The following is a 19,568-nucleotide window of genomic DNA, read 5'->3' as shown; positions in this document are numbered from 1 at the left end:
TTTCTTTCTTTGTGGGACCATTCCCTAGTTTGGATAGCAGTGTTATGTTGGCTTCCTAGAATGTGTTTGGGTTTTTTTGTCTTTTTCTATGTTCTGGAATAGTTTCTGTAGTATTGAGGTCAACTCTCTGAATACATGGTAGAATTCCCCTGTGACACCATCTGGTTCTGGGCTTTCTTCTTTGGTAATTTCTTAATGACCTGCTTGATTTCTCCCTTTGTTATGAATCTGTTAATTTTTCAGTATCTTTTGGTGTTAAATTGAGTGGATGATGTTTTTCTGGGTATCTCATTTCTTCTAGATTGCCATTATATTTGAGGGATCTCTTTGCTGGGCAGAACATCCTAGGTTGACAGTTTTTTTCTTTCAGTATTCTGTATACCTCACTCCATTTCCTTCTTGTCAGCCTGCTTCTCATTGCTGCCTCTTTGATGTGATTGTTCATTTTTTCTCTGGCTGCTTTTAGAATTGTTTCCTTGTTGTTGATGTTAGGCATCTTGGCTGAAATATGCCAAGTACTTTTCCTTTTCAGGTCTCTCCTGATTGGTGTTCTTTCAGCTTCCTGGACAATTAGATTTTCATCCTTTAGCATTGAGGAAAATTTTCTTGCAGGAGTTCTTTGACTAGTCTCTGTATGGGTTTTTTTTCATTTCTTCCTTTTCTGTAATCCCTATAAGATGTAGGTTGTTCCTCTTGATGTGTCCCACATTGTCCGCAGGTTTTCTAGGTCTCTTTTAAATTAGTCTTTATTTGCTGGATTGGAGTCAATAGAATAGTCTTTAAGCTCACGAATTTGGGTTTTCAGCTCCTCATTTCTGTTTCTTTCTCTCTGTGTGTTTTTATAGTGTTGAATAATTTTGCTATTGTAGTGTTTGACTTTTGTGATTCTGTATAGATTTTTTTCTTGTAAAGCATGTAGTGAAGCTTCTAGCATATATATATATAATTTCACTTTTCCCTTAAGCCTCATCCTTCATCTATTATATGAGTTCAATCATCATTCTTTTAAATTCTTTTTCTGGTAATTACATGGTTTGTTCAATTTCAGGAATTTCATATAGGTCCAATTGGTGTTCGGTTATTTGTGTTTGTTTCTCTTGTTTTTTACTGTTAACCCATATCTTCTATTGTTTCCTTGACATCTTAGTGTATCTATTAGGGGTGTTATGGAGGTAGGGTTATGTGGAAGTAATTAATTCTATTATGTGGTGCCCTATAGGGGTAGTAGACATTTTATAATAAAGTATCTCAGGGAGAGAGTTTGATTAAGTATTAGGGGGTGGTGGTGAATCAAAGAGTAGAAAAGGAGGTATTCGAGGAGCGAGAACAAAAGCAAAAGAGAAACAAAAAAGGGAGGGATCAGGTGGTGCTATTTGGTAGGTAAAACCAAAGGAAATTCGATAAAGGAATAGACTTGTTTTATGATGGCCGGAGAATGACTAACAGTACTTGAGAGGCAAAAAAATAGAGCAGCATCCTCTTTTAGTCTTATGAGGATGAGAAAGAAAAGGAAGGATTAATGAAGAGAAAAGAAAGAAAAAAGACAGGCAAACATATTAAATATAAAAATGCAGAAAAAATAATACTATATTAAGAACTGGAAGATCTGTTAATGTATGTTTGTTTGAGTGCTCAGCTTTGCCCACGAGCTTTGTCTCGTGTGGGTGCTAACTTGCGGATAGATGACGTGTTAAGGGATGAGAAAAAAAACCAACAAAGTAAATTGAAAGCTCCAAGATAAAATGATATTATATAATTTTGTCTTTATGTAGATCAACAGATATGGAAGTCCTGATTAAGGATGACATATAAGCATAGTGCAGGCCTTTGTTTTATAAAGGAGAGGGCTTAGGAAGGATGGAACACACAGCAACAACAATACCAACAAAAGAACAGTTGGGGTCTATACCTTGTCCTCGGCGCACATCAGGGCTGAGTGAAGGCCTTCCCAGCATTTCAGGACAGTGTCTGGTAGCATGTTGTGTTACTACCTTGTAGTCTTTTAGCATGTCATGATAGGGTTTAGATTAAAGCTAGTGGAATGATTTTTGCGTCTGGTAAACCTGAGTCCTACATTCTTATACTTTAGTTAATTGACTTAAAGGAATAGACTGCTGGTGGGTCATGTTGGAGGATATTGGATTTGTTCTTTTCAGATACTGGAGATGACCAAGTGGAGTGGAGGGAGTGCACCTGCCACCTACCTCCCCTTTCAGTTATTTTGTGTGTTTGTTTGCTCAGTAAGTTCATTTCTGTCAGTTGCATCAATAAAGCATGGGATAGTGCTGTAACCCCTTCAGTCCAGCATGATCGTTAAGAGGCACAGACTCTGGGGCATGACCTTTGATTTGAATTCTGTAATTATAGGTGTGTGGCCTTGGCCATGTCATTAACCTCTCTTCCTCTATTTCCTCATTTGTTAAATGTAAATAAGCATTGTTCTCACCTTAGAGGGTTGTTAAAGTAGCATTGAATTAGCAATGATAAAATATTTAAATTCCTGGTATATAGTATATAATTATAATATTTCTTAAATAAATAAATGAATATGTAGTTATTTTACATTACAGATGTGGGGTTGATATTAAATTATATTTGATTCTGTAATTTCATGTCATAGAACAGAAAATATGCACAGTAAATGTCTATTTATCTATCATCTGAATCAGAAATTTGAAATTTTGGGGATGTAGCAATGTTGTTCTCCATCATAATAAAATTTAAGCCCACTATAATTCTTAATGATTTCTGACTCATCAAATATTCTCATTTTTAGTATAATGTTCATGTCTTAGTGCTTAAAGTTATTTCATAGTAACCCATTTGAGAATAGCATTTTGAGTACTAACTAGACAGAGTATTTAATTTGCATCAACAGATTTCCCAATCTTTTTATTCTAAATCTGGTACAGATATACTTTGAAAAGATTAAAATCAGGTCCTGAGCACACTCTAGTGCTTACCATAGTACATTTGATCCATTTTCCATGAAGAATTCTCTCAAATAATGTGAACAGAAGAGTACTATGAGAAACACTTTCAATGAGAAACTCCCTCTTTCAATGCTCTTCCTAGAGTTATGTCCATGTCTTCTTTTTCTTCTACTTGATGTCACAAGAGTTTTAATAAACCCAAAATAAAAAATGTTTGTAAAGAGTTTTTTCTCTTGAGAAGCTCATCATTTTTAAAAATTGGATGCTTTTCTTCATGGATCTTGTTGAAGTATTTAAATTTTATTTAGTATAGCTTGTAAAGTTGCTCTGTACACATTAAAAAAATTAATCATTTTATGTCCACGGGTAGGAAGCAATGTAGCTTTGAAGACATTAATCACTGCAATCCATGTCATGAATAATACATTTATACCCTTTGCTACATTTCATTTGATAATATATGTATGCAGTATGTTTACCCCTTTGCATGGATATTGTAGTTTTATGATGCATTATTTAAACAGTTAGTTTTGTTTATTCTTGGAAAAGACCATGATCAAATCATTCTGCAGTGAACTGGAAAGGTGAGAGTCATATTAAGGTCTATTAAAGATCTTTTTGAAAATTACTAGTGTTCTCTAACTTATGTTGGCATAAGAGTATGACTAAATTGATGCTAATACACCATATATCTTTTAAAAGTTATAAGTTGTCAAAAAGGAAACTGTAGCTTCTGTAAAAATTGAGGTAGAGGATCAAGAACATAAAAGAAAAACCTGATTGGTTGACATTCACAAAATCAGACTTTAACAGACACAAGATAAGAACCCTAAAACATTATCTTGATGATCATAAAGCTTGAATCTTTTAACAACTTTTTCTATGGATACTTCTAGGACTATCCTCGATGACTGCTCTTCTTTAGAAAGTGGTGTGAGAGGAAAGGGGAAGAAGGAGGGAGAGTGCCTGGAAGCTTCCTCAGGTGGCTGCTAGCTAAATTATGCAAGTCAACTCAGGGTAACCAGTAAACAGAAAAATAAAAAATAAAAAAGGGAAGCTGGGCCTGTATCTTTGGCAGAAGGTTTTCCTTGATCCCAAACCCTAATTCTTTGGAGCTCTTTCACAATTCCCAACTCTGTTCAAGATTTCCATAGATCACTGATAACAATTGGATGTGTGTTTACTTCTGCATGGCATTATCAGTTCTTTGCCGTGCTTTATGTGGACACTCATCTTCAGGGTGAGCAGGACTTAAGTCACCCACAAAGGAGTAACACATGGGCTTTTTATTGGTTGTTTGATGGCCACCTATTCCAAGTAGGATTTTCAGATCTCAGGCATTTCCCATGAAAGAGATCCAGGCACCATCACGGTGGCGGATAACCTTAATAAGCCTTTAAGACTAATTCTCACATAGATCTGGCTACCATATAGCTATCATAGAGGTAGCAGGCACCAGCACTGGACATATTTACTATGTTATAGCTTGAAACTCTGATTCTGTGATGTTTCTCCTTTTTTTTTTTTTAAGAAGGAGAGCATTTGAGAGAATAATCAAATTAGAAGGAATACTTGGTAGAGAGGGATATGGGCCAAAGTGAAGTCAAGCTCTTTTCTAAGGAATTTTCATATCTTCAAAATGCTTAACCTTTTGCATAACAACTAGTGCTGTGTTTTGAGTACAAGCATTAATAAAAGCATTTATAGAATGCTTACTTAACTTCTATAACAAATATTTTAGTGATTAAGAGAATTAACCTAGTTTTAAAAATTGTAGTCAAAAGCCAATTGCAGTAGGTAGCCAATTAAAAATGTCAAGAAAAAGAGAATCAGTATGAGATCTAATGATTGATTGTAAATCAGATAGCCTTCAGATTAAATCTTTGAAAGGTAAAGATTGGTCAATTACACAAGAAGGAATGCATCAGAGCCTAGGTGAGTGGCCCCAGATGTTTTGCCTGGTTACAGGCATATTCTTCTTGAGGATAAATTATCATAACTTTATGTGAAGGATCTGAATAGCTCTGAAACACAGAATTTCATATATAAAATACATCAAATAGCTCTGAAACACAGCATTTCATATTTAAAATACATCAAACTAAAGCAAAACAGCACTTAAAAATGATAACAACATAAATTATGAATTATATAAAGATATGTCAATAGAGTAGCAATTTTTCCTCCACCATCTACCCCAGGAGTAAAATCAATTACTCATAATTTCATTTAAGGTTGGATAAAGATTGTTAAGATGAGATGCTGTGTGTTTTGTATGTAATATAGACCGTCATGATAGTACTATTGTCGGGAATACAGACATAGTGAAGACGTCCCAAATGGCTTTTCTACTTTGGAGTACTACTTTTCTCATCATGGCTATTTCATTACTCATCTCTTGGAATCATGGACACTTTCATTTCAGAAACATATGTAGTTAATACTTCTCCATGTTCTATACTATCTTCAAGTTATCCATACACACCTGCCCTATAGTTGTTGTTGTGAATCTACAATATGAAAAGTACTACTTGTAGGCTTAGACTATTTTTTACTTAACTTTTTTCATTGATTGATTGGCTATGTAACTTATCCATAACTATCTTTTCACTGTCGGAGTAGGATCCCATTCCTTTAGAAGTACAGTAGAATCCCGGACATCAACACTAACCCATTCTAGGAGGAACTGTGAGATGCAATGCAGTTGAGTTCTGAATCAAATTTTCCCATAAGAAATAACTGAAAATGGATTAATCTGTTCTCGACCACCAAGTTCTTACCCTAACCTTGCCTTTTTATACAAAACATTACACAGAAATTTCCAGGCAAATAAGTTCAGAGTTAAGTAATATAATTTAAGTAAGAAACACAACATTAAAAAGTTTTTAACAACTACAGTATGGCCCATACCTTGAGACGGATGAGGATCTGGATCTGTGGACACGGATGTGGAGAGGAGGGATGGAGAGAGAGTCATTGTGTGGAAGGGGAATCCCCTTCCATCAAATCAACTGGGAGCTGCTTTTCAGGAGTTTTTTCCCTTCTTCGATTTTTTCAATAGGATCTGGCTGGCTTTCTCTTAAAAAAAAAAAAATCTTTCTAATGTGGTCTGCTATTGGCATTTCCTTAACTGTTTTCTAAAAGGGTTTACTAAATTATCAGCAACAATATCAATAATACGGTTAACCAGTTCCTTATCAAGATGATTCTTTACAAAAACTCTTAGGATCCATGTTTTTTATCTAAAAACAGTACAGAAAGTCACAAAAACTAAGAAAATTATAGCAAAATGCTTGGAACCCAGTGAAAAATGTTTAAACAATGCCTAATAACAACACCAACTAACACCGAATAATGGAAACCCGGCCTGCCTTTGTTTACCAAAATCACATGTGTCGGGTTGGATTCTGATATTTTGTTTGAACTTCGATGCAAAATTTTGTGACATTTCGCATTGAAATCCGATTATGTCAAGTACTGATGCAGTCGAATACTGGGGGTTCTATTGTAAGTCAATCAGACAATTGTCATATGTTCTACGCAGTAAAATAAGGGTTATGTTAAGGTCAGGTTAAGTCCTCAGGCTTGTTCAGATCCAAAAAGAGGTTATTTGTCAATAGGAAGTCTAGTAATAGTGATTTCCTGTAATAATGACACAAGTGCTTCTTGTGTCCCAGGCAGATCCCTGCAGTGGAAAGACCACCAGAGAAAGCCAGGTTGACTTGAGATTGGGAGAGTACCACATACTCAACAATTAAATATTTTAAAATAGTGAAAGTAAGTATTTGCAAAAGTCAGGAAAACATTAGGTTCTATTTGGGTTTCTATTACACCATTAGTTCTTTCTACTACTCTAAAAGATTATAAGGGAAATGAAATCTCTCATAAGACAGGAACAAATTGATATATATTAATTATCTGTTCAGCAAGATGTATTTCCTGTCACTGCAAAAAAATTCTTGGTACTTCAAAAGTGTATATTATTATTATTATATGTATATTATGTTTTTAAGAAATTTCTTAGCTACAAAAGTTATACTTCCATGGCATATAGGAAAGGCCTCTTTCTCTACCCAATGGGAAAATCTGCAAACCATCGCTAATACATATTTGTAACCATTTGAAAGCAGGAGGTAGATAGTAGGTAATGGGTATTTTCCAAGCGACACTTTTGGGGGTATTCCTATGTTGCAGGAACACACTCAGCTGCCTCAAAGAAGTGTCTCCACCAGTATTTCCTTAACATTGCAGTGATTTTATCGCATCCTACATAAGACCTTTTGGGGAGACCTTTGAACATGCACTAGGATCATGCGATGATCAAAGTAGCACTAGCTTCTGATTAGGTCCTAACCACAATTTGGTCATGGAATCCTGATAACAATCTGCTTTCTTCCATGTCTCAGTTTTTTTCTTAGTCGAAGCTAATTGCTTTGTATGTAATAATTTTCCTAAAGTCAATTCATTGGAAACATTAGAGTAGTCTCTTTTTTCTGAAAATTGTGAATGACTGGCTCATTGACACACATCTATAGGTAGGGTGAAGCAGAAAGGGATGCTAATCTTGCAGAGGATAAAATGAATAGCAATGGATTGTGAATGACGCTGGAAGTGGGTGTTCTCAATTTGTTGCCCCATGGCTTTTGAGGTTCTAGTGCTGTGGAGCAGAGGCTTTTGTAAACGTAGGGGTTGATTACAGAGAGTGCAATATTGGTGTCAAATAGAAATATGCATTAATATACATGATAGCTTCTCCTTGTGTGTTCAGTGCCACCACGGGAAATGCCCCGCGTGTCCCCGTGCCATTCTCATTTCATGACATATTGAAGGGGTCTCTGGCTAAGCTGCTTCTTTGCCTTATAGGAATACTTTCCCCAGGACCTAGTTCCTGCAATAATAGCAAGTGCCAGGTTTAGTGTCTCCTGAGGGATTTCTCTATGCTGCTGGTTAAGCAAAAACCAAACCCACTCCATTGAGTTGATGTGACCCCTTGCGATCCTATACAGAGTTTCTAAGAGTGTGATCTTTGAGGAGCAGACAGCTTCCTCTTTCTTGTGCAGAATGGCCTGTGGTACAAACCACTCACCTTGAGGTTCGTAGGCCCGTACTTAACCTTCAGTGCTACTAAGACTCCTTTTCTCTTGGATAAGAGATCGTAATAGTTTTTATTGCAAAGCCATTAACTTATTTGCCTCAGAGGTTTCTTTATAAGGTGTGAGAAAGTTCATGAGCTAAATTAGTCAGTTACTTTTTAATTTAGTAGATAGATGCCTTTTTATTAGGGTTGATGGTTCAGGATTTAGGCCAACTATTCAGCAAACCTTTTAGCTAATCTAATCTGATAATAATACAAACGATTGCCTTCGTTCTGTAAGCAAGTGCACATTGTTGTTTCCTTGCTTACCAGTCAGGTGAAGAGCTTTGTAATGTTCTTGTTAGATGCCATCAAGTCCGTTCCCCCTCATAGCGACTCTATGTCCAACAGAACACAACACTGCCCGGTCCTGCGCCATCCTCACAGTTGTTCCTGTGTTTGAGCCCACTGTTGCAGCCACTGTGTGCATCCATCTTGTCGACAGTCTTCCCCCTTTTTGCTGCCTTTCTCCTTTACCAAGCATGACATCCTTCTCTAGGGACTAGTGTTTCCTGACATGTCCAAAGAAAGTGAGAGGAAGTCTTGCCATCCTTGAGAATCCTAAGAATCATTCTGATTGAACTTCTCCCACGAAATGTTTCTTTGTGTAGTCCACAGTATTTTCAAGATTCTTCAACACCACAATTCATACACATCAAATATTTTTCGGTCTTTCTTATTAAATGTCCAACTTCCTTATTCAATGTTTATTAGACAATTGAAAACACCATAGCTTGGGTAAGGTACACCATGTTCCTCAATGTAACATTCTTGCTTCTCAATACTTTTAAAGAGGTCTTGTGTAGCAGAGTTCCCTAATGCAATGCATCTTTTGATCCCTTGACTGCTGCTTCCATGAGCATTGATTGTGGATCCAAGAAAAACAATATTCCTGACAACTTCAATCAATTCTCCATTTATTGTGATGTTATCTGGTCCAGTTGTGAGGATTTTTTTATACTGAATTGTAATCCATACTGAAGGCTGCACCTTTGATCCTCATAAGCAAAGGCTTCAAGTCCTCCTCACTTTCAGTAAGCAAGGCTGTGTCATCTGCATATCACGGTTCTTCATAAGTCTTCCTCCAATACTGATGCAGTGTTCTTCTTCATGTAATCCATCTTCTCTGAAGATTTGCTCAGCTTTCAGATGGAATAAGTATGGTAAGATTATGTAACCCTAACGCACACCTTTCTTGATTTTCTACCATGCTAACCTACTCACAGTAGCAGATTCAATATTTGGCAAACATTCTTGGACGTCTAATATAAAAATGGACAAGACCACACAAAATAGACAAGGATAAGTCAAAACTAGAATCATCTAATAATTCTTAAAGAGCTCATCACTCATCACAAGAAGACTGAGTTCAGGAGTTGAGAGGCACTTAGCCCAGCCAGTCTGAGAGCTTGTGGACGTGGAGAGACTCCAATGGGCTTGTGTTGGCACCAGGACTCCACGTCCTTACCCTTTGGGTCTGCTGAAGATAAGCCTCCTTCAAATACCTGCCTCTGACACCATTAAATGTCAAAGAGCAAACTGGAGCTTGTGTTAAAATTAATGAGTTGAATGAAAGACTAAAACAATCCAAGATTGGGCAGTATATTCTTAGGATCTCCCAAAGTACTGTAGTGAAAGGACATTTTCACAGCGCTTACAAGAAAGTTCTGATAAGTTGACATTTACAAAATCAGGTTTTAGCAGCCATGACAATGGTGAGACCCTTCAAATATTATTTAGTTGATCATAAAATTTGGTCATTAAGTAGCGTTGTCTGTGAACATTTCTAGAGGCCTCTTGAATGAATACTCTTCTGGGAGTGTGTTTTGAGAAGAATGAAGTTGGAAAGAGTGCCTGAATACTTCCTGAGGCATATTGGCTAGCTAACTTTTGAAAGTCAGCTCAGAATAAGTCATACACAGAAAAAGAAAAAATAGAATCTGGCCTGCATCCTTTTTGCAAAAGCATCTGCTAATGCCAAACGTCTAGCTCTTTTGGACTCCTTCACAAAATCAACCTGACAAAGTGTTTACAAAATATATGATATTCTCCTACCTTGAAAAACAATTCTTTATAATGAAGTAGAATAGTTTCGTGTGTGACATGCATAGATTTCTTGAAGCCAAGACAGTGAGAGCTAGACTAATGTACTATGGCTTACTCCTCCCCCCTAGCTCCATCCAGGACCACAATTTGCTCACTGTCTTGTGTTTATCGTGGGAGACACTCTAGTTCTCATAGACCATCTTTGACCACTGTTGCCTCCTTGCACAGCTATTTGTGAAAACTCTATCCTAGTCTTGCAATGCTGTTATAGTTCGTCCCCTGGTAAGAAGCTCGTGGTGACACTGGGAAGTTAGGTAATAAATTTTGGGGTTCCAAGCTCTTAGAGTCTTGGGCATGTAGGCCTGTTACCTGCTGAAAACATCACAACTGTAGAAGGAAGGCCAAGAGAAGGCTGTCAAAGTAGTTGTCCAGGGCAAGGATCTGTGTATTCATAGCCCTAGCTAATCTGAGCTTGGCATTTAGTTTTCATTTACTTTGCTTGATGGGTTGTATTGCTTTAAAGGTTGTACTTGACGGTTTCTTTAATCCAAACAGAAACACTATCCATATATCCACACATGGGTACTTTATATTTCAAAGTTTATCTCCAAGAAGAATATGTGTGATGTTAAAATAGGCTGTAAATCATAGCATTTAAGAGATCAGTTACTCTGATAATGAGAATATCCTTGTGTTTCTGTATAGAGTAGTTTTTACTGAAAATGAAAATTACAAAAACAGTATGATTTCCCGTTATATGCAATCCATTTTTACATATGTAGTTTTCATCAACTGCAAGCCTTTCGAATAGGCATGACTATATGTATTGAATAGGCATGACTATATGTATTGAATAGGCATGACTATAGGCATGACTATATGTATTGAATAGGCATGACTATATGCATGACTATAGGTATGACTATATGTATTTCTTAATTAAAAAAAAACTATGGTTTGGGTAATCTACTGAGAAGAAGCTTTTTGATATGTAATATGAATGCCTGTAGACAAGAATGAGTAATCTTTGAAGTCAATGATGCCAAACTAAATTATATATTTAATTCATCTGTTTTCAAACCTAAACTGACAACAAAGTAACCAAAGTAATAAATTAATTTTTCTAATGCCACTAATTATGGAAAAGAAATAACAATGTCCTCCCAAGGGGAAAAATTCTATTAAAAAAAAGTTGGAATATGATATCTAGTCTATCTGAGAAAAATATTTATCCTAATCAACTGTCAATTACTTATTTTAGATCAAACTATACATTCCAATATAACTACATAAATAAGGATTTAGCCTCCCTCCACTCTTGGTCTTTTATGAAACCCCATTCATACACTAATTTTAAAGTATATCATTTGTTAAATGACAAACATACTTTCAACAACTGACAAAAACAAAATTTACTTTATACCTGGTCAAAATCTCTGTTAATGCTCAATAAGAAGGCAGAAGGCAGGTTCCTCAAATAAAGTTAGGTCATAATTTGTCACCTGTACAAATATGTTGGGAAAGTTTTTTGAAGGTGCGCCTCAAGGCATAAAACTGTTAGCAAAAATTATTTTGGGTAAGGTATTATCCCATTTTTCTTGCAGCAGTGTTGCTATAAATTGGTATTTACTGACCACAGGTGCACAGTGCCTGCCCCAGGCATGTACAATCAGTTTCCTGAAGTACACTCTAACCGCTGCAGTCTGGGATTTAAAAATCTACTTGTACAACTTGTGAACGTGTCAGAGGAGTCATGTCAGAGCAGTCCTGTCCTGGCCTCATCTCTGACACCAAGCAGTAGAATTTCTTAATAACGGAGCCCACCATTGGGCCTTGGAAACGTGAGAAAGGAGCGATTCTGTTTTGTCGGTAAACCTTCACGGGCCGAGTACCCTCAAGGAGGAACCTCCGCTGCCAGTCACGGGAGTTAGCAGTGCAGTGACATTTATGTGCACACATTTCCATCACTGAAAGTAAAATAAATTACATGAAGCCATTCTAATTACCTTACCAAACACATTTTCAGGATTTCATGACATTTAAATAAGTGCACGTGGGCTGAGAAGGGAACACGTGTCTGGAATGAGATTCAGTCTCAGGAGAGGAAGGTTAATTTTTTATTCTCTGAAGAGTTTCCATTCTGAGAATGAAGATAAGTGTTCCGTCTTTTGGAATCTTTCAGTCTTTGTTAACAGCCATTAAATTTTAGAAATTGGCCTAAAATGATGGATGAGATATATATTTTTTGCATGGAGCCTACAGTAATTTTAATATTATTAGATCAAGTGATGCTATCTCTGATTGAAAGCTCTTATTACAGATTTTTTTTCTTTTCTGTAAATGATTTGAGAAGCAACTTGAAATCTAAGCATCGTATTCTTGATTTATGATGCTAGGATTGGAAAAATTTCCTTGTGGGAAATAGTGGTGGTGGGATTGGAGTCCCAGGGTCAGCTCTGGGGATTGGAAGCAACTTTTTTATCTCCCTTTATTCTGTTGAATTTAAATTTAAAAATGGGCACTAAAGGGATCTTTAAATGAATAAGACAGTTTAAAGAATTATTTGGAAATGAATTGTAATAACGGTGATGAAGGGTCATTAGAGGCTTCCATTCCCACATGATGGGACAAAGGCCCCGCCCAGTGTGTAAGCCTCAGGTCTCAGTTCCCTGCACACATCTGAATGGCTGTTTGGTTAGGTATTTTCTCACGTCCTTTCCATTAATGATTGTTTTCTTTAAGATATTCATTTTCTCAAAAGGACATCGCAGTAGATACCAACAAGATGTTAATTTCAAATAAATGGATTTGGTATATCAGGCAGAAAGCATGAAATAATGTTAATACATAAAGCAATTGTTTTATCATAAATATCCAGTGAGTGTAGCAAAGTAAGGCTAGTGAAGGGGGTAGTATAGACGGCTTTAGAAGAAGACTTAGAGGCATTTCTCCATCCTCCAACATTTTTTCACCAATTCCAACATGAGAAGGCCCCATGACGTTCCCTCCTTCTCTGCTGAGTGTCATGCTTTGTTGCATTAACCTCACAGAACTCACAAACAGTGCTCATGATTATGGGGTTTATTAGGGAAGTAGCAAGTTACGATTCAAGACCCAGAACAATCAGGATACAGTTCTACTAGAACAGCCGGTCTTCTCAGCCACGCCTAGGCATAATCAGGCCCTTAGACTCTGACTCTTGGCCACCTGGTCCCTTGTCTGTTCAGCCAAGTGCTACAAAGTACAGTTAGTTCCACCAGTAAATATTCAAAGGTACTTCACTGTTAGCCTTGAATCCCAAGTGCTCAGTTCTAGCTCCATGGGTTGGCAAACCTAATTCCCTTTAACTAAGTGCGTGGAGGCAACCTACTCTACCAGTAAGTTCCCTCTTAAAGGCTCTCTCAAGTTATCCTAACAAGTCAGATACAATTTAAAATTTGTAGTAAAAAAACAAAACAAAACAAACCCAATACTTGTATAGCTAAATGGCATAGAAAGAGACCCCTGCAAATAAAATGTTGGAGTGATGAGTCTTTTATAGAATGAAGGAGGCTGGCCACTGTTCTTAATAAAAGAGAAGTGGGAGTCTAAGAGTTGGGAGAAAACAGCTGAATTGCTGGAGTATTCGATGACTGTGTATGTGCTCATGTTCAGAATTCTTTTTCAAAATTCTGGATCAGAATTTTTAAGAGCCCCAGCTCTAGATTAAATCTCCATTCACCCAACATTAAAAATGTACAGTCGCACACCCAGACACACACACACACTCACACACACACACACACATACAATGACATAATTGAAAAAACAACATCTAATGAAAGATAGTTAAAATCTTCACATTTGGATCTATAAAATATTGCTGAGAAAAATGTGATAAGTCTAAGTAATGGATAAATGACCATATTCCTGGATTGGAGCATGTGATATAGTGGAGATTTCTATGGTCCCTAAATTAGTGTATAAATCGAATGCATTTTCCTCAAATATTAATAGACCATTCTGAAGAAACAGATACAACAATGCTAATCTATACATGAAAACGTGAAGAGTCTATGTAGTGAAGTGAAATTGCTTAATGAAAGCTGTTTAATTCATGTCTCTGTACTTCCCACGCACTGGTTGGGTGGGACTATGTATATAAGATGTATGAGACACTAACAGAGGAGACAGGTCGGCTTTATCACTCTCCTGTCCTAGAACAGAAGCAGCAGAGGCCATGCCACACTGAAACTAGAAGCACCAGAGCAGAGGGGCTTTGCCACTGAGACCGTGTAAGCACTGAGGCAGAAGGGCAGGTAAGCTTCTTGGCCCATGGAGCCAGACACCAAGGGACCTGGTGACTGAGAGATCGGGGAGATTCCTGGCTGTTCTCTGAGGAGAGCTGTTACTGTGGACCAGACTGTAGCCTTAAGGTTTTATGATCCTAACAGGTCAACTTTCCTAATAATGTCCCATCACTGTGAGTATCCTGGGAGTTGTGCATGGCTGTTGCAATGAACCATTGAACGAACCAGAGGAGATGAGTGCCTGGGAGGAGCAGTGGGTTTCAGAATAGGGTAAGAGGAAGATGAAGGGTGGAAGCACGTCTGACCTCTGCTTTGGGGGCACTTGGCCTTGGGGGCACTTGGCCTTGGGGGCACTTGGCCTTGTGCTAGTGTGGAGCTGGAGCCTTCCTCTTCCTACTACCGCGGAAGCAAGGCAAACAAGGCCCCCACTGGCATGTCATTACAACTATATTGTGAAATAAAAACAGGGAGCTTTAACTTCCTTCTTTCAAACTTACTATTACTTTATAGTGATATGGTCAGTGTAGCATTGACATAGGTGAATAAGATAATGAATAATAGAGTCCAGAAACAGACCTACTGACAACTAGTCTCAATAAAGATGCCGAAGTACTTCTTTGGGGAGAAAGTTACTTCAATAGCATAACTGGATATCTGTATGGAAGAAAAATAATCTTGACAATGATTTTCGGTCATATAACAAAATTTAATTCCAGATTGGAAGTAGACCTGGAATCTAAATCCAGATCCATAATGCCTCTGGATGTACAATTGAAAAATATTCCCATCACAGGAGATTAGACAAAGATTTCTTAGAAAGGACACAAAAATACAAATCATAAAAGAAGTTGATTACTGTATTATTAGGCAAAATTTTAAATTTTTTGCTCATCAAAGACTTTAAAAATGAATAAATAAAACATAAACTGGGAATAGTCACAACATTCCTCTAAATCAATGATAAAATAATAGCTCAATTAAAATATGTGTCCTAAATTCGTAAAGATACTTTAAGAATATAGTAATGATCAATGAGTACATTTAAAAAGTGTTAACATCAGCCATGAAATTATGTAAATTAAAGACATAATAAGATGCTATTGAGAGGGCTAAGAAAAGGAGAAGGAAAGAGACTTGAAGCACCAAAATTTGGTGTGGATACAGAGTGACAGGAACTCTCATACATTGTGATGGGAAAATCATGTTGCAAAATGATGAGAATTGTTTGAAAGTTTCTTATCAATTTATCCATCTTCCCTATGATCCAATAATGTTATCTATTAGTAGTAACAATGTAGCAGACTGTTTATAGCTGCACTTTTTATACAATCCCCCAAATGAAAACCAACCTATTTCTGCACTGATAACAGAAGAACTGCTAGAGAAGTTGTAGTTTATCTACACAATTAAATGTTATTGTTTATGTTGTTGCTGCTGTGAAGTGCTGTCAGGTTAGTTGTGACTCATAGCCAAATGGAATCCAACAGAACAAAAAATCTACGCTGGCCCCTGCACCACATTTGCCTTGTTGTGGCCACTGTGTCACTCCATCACTGTGAGGGTCTTCCTTTTTTTTAAGGACCCTCTACTTTACTCAACATGATGTCTGTCTGTAGGGACTGGTCCCTCCTCTTCAAAGTACTTAAGATAAAAATCTCACCATCTCCCTTTTTCTTTGTCTTTCATTTGTCACTTTTATTTATTGTACTATCTCCAGTTCCTAAAACAGTTACTAGAACATTGCAGAGGTTCAATATATATGGGTTGAATAAATGGATTTTGCTGAAGTAGTTTTGTAAAAGAAGGATTGGGATGGTGATATGAAAGCTTATTTATGCATGCATATTCATTTCCAGATAGTGTGTTGGGATCAATATTTTGACTCATATTCAAAAGCGACCTTCTGAGGTAGATACTATTACGTCTCCAGTTTGCACTGGAAAATAAATGGAGATATTGAGTATAATAATTTGTCCTAAGTTCAACAATCAATCATTGTCCAAGGTTCAACAGCTAGTTAAAGTGGCAGAGCTCAAATTCCGATATCCCAAAACCAAACTCACTGCCCTCAAGTATGTGGTCACTCCAAACGACCTCACAGGACAGGATAGAGCTGCCCCTCTGAGCTTCTGAGATTGTAACTCTGTTTTAAAAATAGTTTTTTTTAAATTTAAACATTTTATTAGGGGCTCATACAACTGTTATCGCAATCCATACACACATCAATTGTGTAAAGCGCATTTGTACATCGTTTCTCAAAACATTTTCTCTCCACTTAAACCCCCGACATTAGGTCCTCATTTTTCCCCTCCCTCCCCGCTCCCCCCTCCCTCATGAGCCCTTGATAGTTTATAAATTGGTACTTTGTCATATCTTGCTCTGTCCGACGTCTCCCTTCACCCACTTTTCGGTTGTCTGTTCCCCAGGGAGGAGGTCACACACAGTTCCTTGTAATCGGTTCCCTCTTTCCTACCCATTCTCCCTTTACCCTCCCTGTTTTGCCACTCACACCACTGGTCCTGTAGGGCTCATCCGCCCTGGATTCCCTGTATTTTCAGTTCCTATCTGTACCAGTGTTAAAAATAGTTTTATTGGCATATAATTCACACATCACACAATTAAATAGTGCAATCATATAAAAGAGTTATACAATCATCTCCACATTGATTTTTAGAACATTTTAGTTATTTCTTGTGCTCATTGTTCTCAGCTCTTCATTCCCCTCAAAATCCCCTGCCAAACCCTTCCAGAAACCATCAATATCTCTGTAAACCATGGTCTCTATACCTTTTTCCATCCTGTATTTCATATACTGAAAAACATAGCTTAAAATACAGAAAAAAACCTCACTGCATTTTGCTGATTTCAAGGCTATTCACCTCCCTGGTCTACCATCAGAGGTGATTCACCAAAGGCTTAATCCATGTGTAGATCCTGTGAATGGATTTTGGGCTTCTACTGTCATCAGTAGCCTTTTGCCAACCAGATGCTCACGAATTAAGCTCTGATACCATTCCTTCCTTCTGGTTTGGATTTTATTATTTGTAATCTTTGTATCACAAAGGCTGGTGTACTTCTTCCATGTGGGCTTAGTTGATGTTTCACTTAGAGGGCATTGTTTGAAAACAAGCCTTTAAGACCTTAGACCCTATTCTTTCTGATAGCTGGGTACTATCTAGTTTCTTCATCACACTTTGCTATAGCATGCACATATTCAGTGATCTCTTCCTGAGGATATGCAAAAAGCAGGACCATGTCATAAGAATTAATTTTTCTTAGATTAGGGCTATAATTAAGTGTGAACCGCAAATCTACTCATAGATCTATGCTATGGTTCATAGATGTCTCTGGTTCACTTTAGAGACCATTTTATTATTTTACTTTGGGGAATTATTACAAATCCTCCTCCTGGGGCATAAGGTAATTCTATTGATAGTGTCATTAATGTAGACAATGGTGTAGAATTTAAAACACTGTTGAGAAAAGCACATTGTGCAAGTGTAGGCCTGCTATGAACCGCAATATGTGAATTGCTGACTTATACAGATTAAACTCTTGGGTGACTGAACACTATTTGTACAAACAATGTGGTTGATGATAGAGCAAAATTTCAATAACATTGCTTCACAATGACTGAATCATGCCCACTAGACTAATGCATGCCATAATGAAGAAAGGAGAACGTTAAAATAACATGATGGGGTATCCAAAAACCCATGATTTTTTAAAATCTATGTATTTAGATTTTTTATAAACAACCTTTTCACCTTCAAAATACACTCCATTACACTTAATACATTTGTCAAATCTGCAATTCTATTCTTGAAAACATTTTTCAAACTCATCTGGTTGGATGGGTGACAGCACCTCCATCATTTATTTCTTCACCTTTTCTATGTCATCAAATTGCTGTCCTTTCATGTTCCTCTGCATTTGCAGAAACAAAAAGAAGTTTCATGGAGTGAGGTCAAGTGAATCAAGTGTGTGGAGCAAGAGAAGCATGCTGTTTTTTGAAAAACTGGCACACTGAGATGGTTGAGCAAGCAGGTGCATTGTCATGGTGGCAAAACCAGCCCCCCATCTGCCACAAATCAGACCTTTTTTTTGTGGCACACTGTTACACAATCTTTTCAGAACTTCTAAATAGAAAGCTTGATTAACAGTCTGACCTGGTGGAATGAACTCCAAATGCACTATGAGTCAACATTTTCATCCATTCAGGAAGTTGATGGGCATCCAGAATGAGCTTTGTCATCAATCAACATTTCACCCTTTTTTGAAATGAGAAAACTACTTGTACACTTGAGTTTTTCCTATAGTGCTGTCCTTGTAAGCTGTGTTCAACACAACAGTTTCTGCGGCATTTTTCCCAAGCAGGAAACAAAATTTCATGCTGCACCTTGTTCTCTTAAATCAGCCATCACAAAAAACGACATTCATGCAAAACTGCTTTTATGAAAAAATTCACTGTGACCAGAAAGGACATTCCCAGGCAATACCACTGGGTACACTAACTCAGAGTGAGTTGCTGGATGCTTGCTTAGCAGGAAAAATGCTTACTAGCAAAGCTCTGCTCTGCCCATACCAATTCCGGGTGTGTGTGTGAACCCTCATAAGTAGTCCTGGGTCACCATGGAGTGAAACCCTCAGGCAAGAGATTGGAATCAAAATCCATTATCTGCCAGTTCTATGTCCTTGGGATAGCAGTCACCTTGTTCTAAAACACTAGAGGATTTCAGCCTTAAAACCTAGGGTTATAGATGAGTTTGAGGTAAAGCTTAGTTCACTTAGTGGAGTTTCCACATAAAATCCTTCTGGTATAGCCTATGGAGAATTTATGTATGCCTCAAAAGAACACAGTCTAGGGTCCTAGTAGTGTATAGCACACAGCCTGGGTCCTCAAGGAATGGATACCAGCTAGGTAATAAGTGTCCAATTAGAAACATTAACTACTGTAGCTCTCTGCCAATGAGTCCATGCTGACTCATAGAGACCTTCTATGGATTTGCCAGATTGTACCTGTTGATAAAATGCTTATTTCACTTAATGATTGTATTAATATTGTTCATAATTCATCATAATTCTCTTTAAAAAAATCATTTTATTAGGGGCTCATACAACTCTTCACAATCTGTACATACATCATTTGTGTCCAGCACATTAGTA

The sequence above is a fragment of the Echinops telfairi genome, unplaced genomic scaffold, assembly GCF_000313985.2.
Source record: "Echinops telfairi isolate 266 unplaced genomic scaffold, ASM31398v2 ScPeMD7_23;HRSCAF=83, whole genome shotgun sequence".
NCBI classification, from domain to species: domain Eukaryota; kingdom Metazoa; phylum Chordata; class Mammalia; order Afrosoricida; family Tenrecidae; genus Echinops; species Echinops telfairi.
This window is presented reverse-complemented; position numbering follows the sequence as displayed.